This window comes from Bos indicus, chromosome 13 (assembly GCF_029378745.1).
Source record: "Bos indicus isolate NIAB-ARS_2022 breed Sahiwal x Tharparkar chromosome 13, NIAB-ARS_B.indTharparkar_mat_pri_1.0, whole genome shotgun sequence".
In the NCBI taxonomy this organism is placed as follows: domain Eukaryota; kingdom Metazoa; phylum Chordata; class Mammalia; order Artiodactyla; family Bovidae; genus Bos; species Bos indicus.
The window spans coordinates 51022813-51031304 of record NC_091772.1 but is presented as its reverse complement, the minus strand read 5'-3'; the positions used below and the strand labels follow the sequence as shown (position 1 = coordinate 51031304).

Sequence of the window (8492 nt, the reverse complement as noted above, 5' to 3'; positions counted from 1 at the left end):
TTTTTTGATATATTTGTGGGGGAGAAGGTGGTCTCCCTGTCCTATTCCTTCACCATCTTGCAGGTCCTCTTGGGCCTAGTCTTAAGATGCCTAGCACATTCCATTCTCACCCTCTGGGAAGTCAAGCTGCCAGGTTGTTAGTATATTCTGTAGAGAGAAGCCATTTGGATTGTTTGAGCTCCAGACAAGCTTTAAGTTGATGTCAACTTAAACTGGTTAACACTGGTCAACTGGTCAACATTGAATGCAACAGAAAAAATTATCTAGCTGAGCCCAGTGAACCCAATGAATTCTGAGGAAGAAATCATTGTTGCTTTAAGCCACTAAGTTTTGGGGTTGGTTTGTTACACAGTAATAGACAATTACACCAGGGGCTTCCCTGGTGGCTCAGATGGGTAAAGAATCCACCTGCAATGTGAGAGACCTCGGTTTGATCCCTGGGTTGGGAAGATTCCTTGGAGGAGGGCAGGGCAACCCACTCTAGTATTCTTGCTTGGAGAATTCCATTGGACAGAGGAGCTTAGTGGACTCAGTTAAGGCAGGGCCCAGCTTCCACGGAAGGCTTGACCCCTTGGACTTAGACTCTGTCACTACCAGGAAGCCCTGGAGATGCTCACAGGATTAAATAGAATGAAATTGTCAAAGACACTCCCTCCTCCCTGCCATCAAAGTAGAACAGTGAAAGACTACCAGGGAGCAGAATCTCAAGTAGAAAATAAATGAACAAATAACCTCCAAATCTTTGGGGGTTTTTGTTTGTTTGTTTGTTTTGTTCTTTAAGGAAAAACTGACCCTCACATTTAGAGTTGCTTTGAGTTTTATTAAATCGAGGATGAGGCAGTGGGTACAAATGAAAAATAGTTTCTTACAGAGGCCACTTCCACTCAAGGTCATGTACTGTGAAGGGACAGGCTCCAGTGATTTGAATGCTCCCCCTCCCACCGCACTTTCCTCTTTGTGCAGTTAAACATTCGAGATTGATACCATGCAGGGTCCTGTGGGGCTTCTGGACACAAGGCCTTTCTGTGTCCCCCATTTCTTTGATTATAGTAAATAATCTTCATGCAGCCTCCATAACCTTCCCTGAGTTCCAATGGGTAAATTCAAACAGTTGATAATTAGGAAAGGGAGGAGGAGTGAGACCAGGGAGAAACAGTCAAGAGCGGCCTTGGGGCAAGGTCTTGTTTCCCCATCAAGGGATTGTTGTTGTTCCGTCACTAAGTTGTGTCCAATTCTTTGTGGCCCCATGGACTTCAGCACGCCAGGCTCCTCTGTCCTCCACCATCTCCCAGGATTTGCTCAGACTCATGTCCATTGAGTTGGTAATGCTATCTAATCATCTCATCCTGGGCTGCCCCCATTTTCCTTTTGCCTTCAATCTTTCCCAGCATGAGGGTCTTTCCCAATGAATTGGCCCTTTGCATCAGGTGGCCAAAATATTGGACCTTCAGCTTCAGCATCAGTCTTTCCAATGAATATTCAGGGTTGATTTCCTTTAGGATTGATTGGTTTGATCTCCTTGCATTCCAAGGGACTGCCAAGAGTCTTCTCCAGCACCACCATTGGAAAGCATCAATTCTTTGGTGCTCAGCCTTCTTTATGATCCAACTCTCACATCTGTACATGACTACTGGAAAAACCATACCCTTGACTGTGTTGCAGGGAAGAGCCAATTCCGACTCCATGATGTATCTGTTTCTTTGACTTTAACCTTTGTTTTTCATTGTTTTTGCTATTATAATCATACATAATGACCTGCCTTGGGGAACCTTGCCCCTCTGCCTGAAGAGATTAATACATCCCTGGGCTTCTTTTGTGGCTCAGCTGGTAAAGGATCCACCTGCAGTGTGGGAGACCTGGGTTCAATCCGTGGATTGGGAAGATCCCCTGGAGAAGGGAACGGCTACCCACTCCAGTATTCTGGCCTGGAGAATTTCATGGACTATATAGTCCATGGGATTGCAAAGAGTCAGACACGACTGAGCAACTTTCACTTCCACTTTCCCTGAGTTTGCGGCTTCCCAGGTGGTGCTAGTGGTAAAGAATCCACCTGCTGATGCAGGAGACCAGGTTTGCTCCCTGTGTCAGGAAGATCCCCTGGGGGAGGGCATGGTAACCCACTCCAGTATTCTTGCCTGGAGAATCTCATGGACAGAGGAGCCTTGCAGGCTCTTGTAGCTCCATTGAGTTACAAAGAGTCGGACTCAACTGAAGCAACTAAGCACAAGCACGCACTCTCTGAGGTTGGCCATTCCAGCAGATATTTGCGAGATAATCGTCTTTACTTTAAGTAAGGCTTTCTTATCTCTCCTTACTATTCTTACTCTTCTTACTGTTCTTTGGAACTCTGCATTGAGATGGGATAGCTTTCCTTTGCCCCTTTGCCTTTTGCTTCTCTTTTTTTCTCAACTATTTGTATATATTACATTTCTTTTTCTTGGGGGTGGTTTTGGTCACCGCCTCCTGTACAATGTTATGAACCTCTTTCCATAGTTCTTTGGACCTCTGTCTATCAGACCTAATTCCTTGAATCTATTTGTCACTTCCACTGTATAATCACAAGGGATTTGATTTAGGTCATACCTGAATGGCCTAGTGGTTTTTCCCTACTTTCTTCAATTTAAGTCTGAATTTTTCAGTAAGGAGCTCATGATCTGAGCCACAGTCAGCTCCAGGTTTTGTTTTTACTCACTGTATAGAGCTTCTCCATCTTCGGGGCTACAAAGAATGTAATCAGGCTGATTTCGGTATTGACCATCTGGTGATGTCCATGTGTAGAGTCATCTCTTATGTTGTTGGAAAAGGGTGTTTGCCATGATCAGTTCCCTAGGCAAAACTCTGTTAGCCTTTGCCCTCCTTCATTTTGTACACCAAGGCCAAACTTGTCTGTTATTCCAGGTATCCCTTGACTTCCTACTTTTGCATTCCAATCTCTTATGATGAAAAGGACATCTTTTTTTGGTGTTAATTCTAGAAGGTCTTGCAGGTCTTCATAGAACTGTTCAACTTCATCTTCTCTGGCATTATTGGTGGGGGTATAGACTTGGCTTTTACTTCCTCAACTCCTCCCCTATTCTGTCCTATAAAAGAAGTTGGAATCCAGACCCGAAAAAGATGGTTATTTTGAGACATTTGTCAACCATTTTCCTCTGTCAACTGGCTTTCTGAATAAAGTCATATTCCTTGTCTCAATACCTTGTTGCTGGGTTAACTGGCCTGTCATGCTGTAAACAGACAAAACTTGGAATTGGAAACAAATATATTGACTTTGTTGGCAAAGTGATATCTCTGCTTTTTAATTCCTGTTCTAGGTTTGTCATAGCTTTCCTTCCAAGGAGCAAGGCATCTTTTAATTTCATGACTGCAGTCACCATTTGCAGTGATTTTGGAGCCCAAGAAAATAACATTTGTCATTGCCTCTACTTTTCCCCTTCTATTTGCCATGAAGTGATGAGACCAGATGCTGTGATCTTAGTTTTTATTATGTTGAGTTTTAAACCAGCTTTTTCAATGTCCTTTTTCACCTTCATCAAGAAGCTCTTTAGTTTTTCTTCACTTTCTGCCATTAGAGTGGTACCATCTGCATATTTGAGGTTGTTGATATTTCTCCTAGTCATCTTGATTCCATCTTGTGATTCATCCAGCTTGGCATTTTGCATGATGTACTCTGTATATAAGTTTCATAAGAAGAATGACAATATACAGCTTTATTGTACTTATTTCCCAGTTTTTGAACCAGTCAGTTGTTCCATGTCTGGTTCTTCTCAGGAGACAGGCAAGATGGTCTGATACCCCCATCTCTTTAAGAATTTTCCACAATTTTTTTTGACCCCCCACACAGTCAAAGGCTTTAGTGGAGCCAATGAGTAGCAGCACATGTTTTTCTGGAAATCCTTTGCTTTCTCCATGATCCAACAAATGTTGACAATTTGATCTCTGGTTCCTCTGCCTCTTCAAAATCTAGCTTGTACATCTCGCTTCATGTTCTGTTGAAGCCTAGCTTGAAGTATTTTGAGCATAATCTTGCTAGCATGTGAAATGAGCACAACTGCCTGGTAATTTGAACACTCTTTGGCATTGATCTTCTTTGGAATTAGAATGAAAACTGACCTTTTCCAGTCCTGTGGCTGCTGCTGAGCTTTCCAAATTTGCTGGCATATTGAGTGCAGCACTTTAGCAGCAGCATCTTTTAGGATTTTAAATAGCTCAGCTAGAATTCTGTCATCTCCAGTAGCTTTTTTCGTAGTAATGCTTCTTAAGGCCCACTTCACTTCACACTCCAGGATGTGTGACTCTAGGTGAGTAACCATACTGTCATGGTTATCTGGGTCATTATGATCTTTCTTTTATAGTTCTTCTGTTCTTGACACCTCTTCTGCTTCTCTTAGGTTCTTTCTGTTTCTGTCCTTTATCGTGCCCATCTTTGCACGGAATGTTCCCTAGATATCTCCAGTTTTCTTGAAGAGATATCTAGTCTTTCCTAGTCTATAGTTTTCCTCTATTTCTTTTCCTTTAAGAAGGCCCCTTTATCTCTCCTTGCTATTCAAGGGATACACACAACAACATCTTTGAGATATTTCATAGATACTGAAACCTGCTCCAGGTGGGGGAAGTTAATGATTAATGATGGTATGCTGCCCACAGGCAGGTAGACCCCAGTTGGACCTGAAGGTTAATGATGCTGACTCCTACTTACCTCACCACAAGCCCAGCAGAAGAATGTCCAGGAGTTGATCATGCCCTCTTTAAACAATTAATATAAAACTTCTCACTATCTTCCCCAAATTGGGACATATAGTTTTGAGGGCATGAGCTGGCTGTGGCCTGCTTTGCGGGCAAAGCACTAAAGCTATCCTTTCCTACTTCATCCAAGACTCTGTCTCTGAGATTTGATTGGCACCAGTGTACAGAGATGCTGAGATTTCTGCACCGGTATTAATGTGAGGTGGCATGGGAAGGGGTGGTGGTTGCTGGGTGCGAAGTGGTGTTGCCGACAATCTGAGGCTAGAGGTAGCCCCTTAGGAAACCACCCCACCCCCGCCCCCAACTGAGATCCAGTGGATCTGTGGAAGTGAAGGCAGCTCTGGGAGGAGAGAGAGGTTCCTCTTCCTTTCGACGGTAGGGTTTGGAGTTCTGCGGGTAAACTGAGTCCAGGGGCCTAGCTCTGCTTGTTGCCTGGCAGGCAGCTTGGGCTCCACCTTACACCCAAGCACAGGGCAGGCAGGGCTGGACTAACTGCTTTTCTTTTGGGGGACAGGTGGGAACGTTAGGTGCCCAGATTGAGGAAGGGACGTTGGAGCTCAGGTAGGGAGCGCTGGGTCCCGGTCCCTCTACAAGAAGGGACACAGAGGTCCTCTGCCAACGCGGCCTCCAGCCTCCCCGCCCCTGTCCAGCCGAGCCTGGGAGGAGCTCGGCGCGTCCCCGCCTAGAGGCGGAGCGGGGGCTGGGCCTGAACGGATTGGGCGGGGTGGGTTGGGGACGCGAGGCTGAACGGGGCCCCACACAGGCCGCGGCGGCTGGCTCGGGCCCCTAAGGTCCCAGCAGCGGCTGGAGGAGGAAGCCAGGCGGCTGAGGAGAAGGGGAGGCGGAGGAGGCCGAGGTGGAGCGCCACTCACGGAAAACTCTCTTCCCCGGCTCAGCAGGGAAAGGTACAGCGCGCGCCTGCTCCCCGATCCTCGACCCCCGGCCGCCGGCCCCATTCGGGCGCAGGCTGGGGCTGAGTCGACCGCGGGAGGGTGAGGGGCCCGCAGCAGCCCCGAGGGCTCGGCCGGTCCGGGGCTCGGGCAGCTAGAGCGGCGGTTGTGCGGGAGGGCGAGGGTGTCCGGCGTTCCCGGAGGCTGGCGGGGGCGGTGGGTGCCGCGCCCCTTTGCTCGTGTTGCGGGAGGCGGCGGTCCGACCCAGTGGCCGTGGTTCCCGGGGCAGGGGCTGTGCTGGGGTGGAGGGCAGGCGGGACCCTGGGGCTGCGTGCGGCAGGAGACGTCCCCGGCGGGCGTCCTCGATGGGAGCAGACAAAGCAGGGCGCTGACGCCCCGCGACTGCTCGGGCGACCCAGAGGGTGGGCACTGGGGAGGGAAGAGAAGGCGCCGGGGCGATGGTCGGGACGCTGGAAGAGGCTGGGCCGTCCTCCCAAAGGGCGTCCAGGTAGTCTTCTCGCGGGGGGTATGGGAGGAGTCCCCTGGACAGGGTTGGGAGCAGCTCTCTCCGAAGAGCCAACTAGGGGCTCACAGACTGCTTTAGGTTAGGCTCCCTACCGTCTCGGAAAGGGGTAGGGAGTGTTGAGTGCTCAATTTGGGGGAGGGGCTTAGAGATAGAGCCGGTCAGAGGCTGGGGACCCCCTCGGAGCTTGCACCAGGAAAAGGCATGGCCTGATAAGACAAGCGCTGTAGCTGGCACCTGTGGTGAGTTGTGCCCACAGGTTGGTTGCAGGATCTGCCGGTGGTGGCACATCCCGTGCCAGACCGCGAAGTAGGTGGGTAACTTGTCTGTGTTTGGAGCAGGCAGCAAGACGGCAGGTGTCTAGGGGGGTCATTGGAATGCGTATGCATGCATCTGAAAGTGTGTAGTGAAGGACCCACATCTGCGTTTTGCATCTTTGCCCAGCATCCCAGTTCCTGCCTCAGGCTAATGCCTCCACTAGGATTCCAACGTAGTCTGCTCCCTGTCCCTCATTCTTCAGTTACTTCTCTTGGATCATTCCCAGGAGTACCTTCTTCACATGCTTTGGCACCCCACTGCTTCCCTTTTATGACCCTCCCCCACCTTTTTTTTCTTCATCCCTCATTCTCCCCCAGCTACAGATGACCTCACTTCCCTTCACAGTAATACTTCTCCAGAGAGCTGCCTGTACCTATGGTCTCTGTGTTCTTCAGCTCACTTGACCAGGCTTTGGTCCCACCGCTTCACTGAAACTGCCCTAGTAAAGGTCTCCAGTGGTTTACACTCCCCTATAAGCAGACCTTCCTTGACCTCCCTTGGTCTAGATCACTCTTTGTAATGTCCTCTCTTGACTTTTGGTTTTCTTCGTCACAAACCCCCTTTCCTCCTACCAAAGCCCTTCCTTGCTTGTTTTTAAGGATGAGTCTTTCACACAGTTGTAAATGTTGGAGGATCCTGGGCTCTGTTCTTACCTCCTCCTTTCTCCTGAGTCCCTTCTATTTAAGTTCCCCTCAAGCTCTCATTTTTTTTCTTATAATTTTTAAAATCATTAATTTCAAACATTAATTTACAAGCACAAATCTTAAATGTACATCATTTTCACTCTCATAATATTATGTAGCAAATTTTATCTTCAGTTCTAACCTCTCTGCTGCTGCTGCTGCTGCTGCTGCTGCTAAGTCGATTCAGTCGTGTCCGACTCTGTGCGACCCCATAGATGGCAGCTCACCAGGCTCCCCCGTCCCTGGGATTCTCCAGGCAAGAACACTGGAGTGGGTTGCCATTTCCTTCTCCAAATCTAACCTCTCTATCCAGCCACAATCTAATGATTTATGATGTTATAGGTATGAAAACTTAATATGGATGAAACAGAGTCCTGACTGCACTCCCCAAGCATGACCCTCCTGTGGCCTTCCCATCTCAGTAAAGGCCCCATAACCCACCTGCCATCAAAGACAGGAAACTAGGTGGAATCTTTTTCCTTCTCTCCACAGCTGGTACTACAGCAAGTTCTTTTGCCAAATCTATCTCAGGCCTATTCTTCATACTCTGACTCCATGCTACTGCCCTAGGCTACTGCCCCAGGCCAAGCTACCTTTTCTGTCTTGCCTTAATACTGTAGTAGCTTCTGCCTGCTTTCCCCAAGTCTGCAATTGCCTCCTCAAATCCATTTTAACAGCAACAAGAACAATTTAGAAAAATATTGAGTAGTCTCATTCCTCTAAGAGCCTAAACAGCTCCCTTTTGCACTTGGAGTAAAATTTCAAAGCTTTCCCCGGTCTTTCAGGTCTTCCATGATCTGGTCACTGCTGATCCTGACCACTGTCCCCTTTGCATTTTTCTGACAGCCACACCTGAATCACTTCTGCCGTTTGAACACCTAAGCTTTTTCCTGCCCTGTGGCCTTTGTGCTGTTTTCTCTGCCTTGAATGTACTTCCAAGGTTTTCTACTGGACTGGCTCTGCTCCTTCTTATTTTTCAGGTCTTACCTCAAATATGCCTTCCCATCCTCTTTGTAATTCATCATAGCACGTGGTTTACTTTCTTCATTGTGCTTATCACAGTTCATAACCATTTGTTGCAGTTGTCTGTTTACTTGGTGTAGCGTCCTAAGCACTGGCCCACTGTTGCATCTGGAGCATCTAGCAGAATGCCTGGAATGTAGCCAATACTCAGGAAATCTTCAGCCAGGTGGGAAGGTCAGGCAGTGCAGGAGCCCCCTGTAAATCTCAAGTGATCATAGGACTTTTATTTTCTTTCCTTGAAAGCAGTTGTGCAAATCACTGCAAGAATCTGAGGGGGCCAGTGGGAAAAGGGAAGTAGAGACAGTACAAATG

General features: G+C 48.0%; 1 protein-coding gene across 4 annotated transcripts in view; it reads left to right on the top strand.

The window, feature by feature from the left end:
• The first annotated feature begins 5476 nt into the window (after nucleotides 1–5476).
• SMOX (spermine oxidase) overlaps nucleotides 5477–8492 on the top strand; it is a 36080-nt gene continuing 33064 nt past the window's right edge. For all 4 annotated transcript variants that reach the window (XM_019971905.2, XM_019971903.2, XM_019971902.2 and 1 more), the window contains exon 1: nucleotides 5477–5648. The gene's annotated coding sequence lies outside the window, so the exon portion shown is untranslated. The remainder of the gene's footprint in view (nucleotides 5649–8492) is intronic.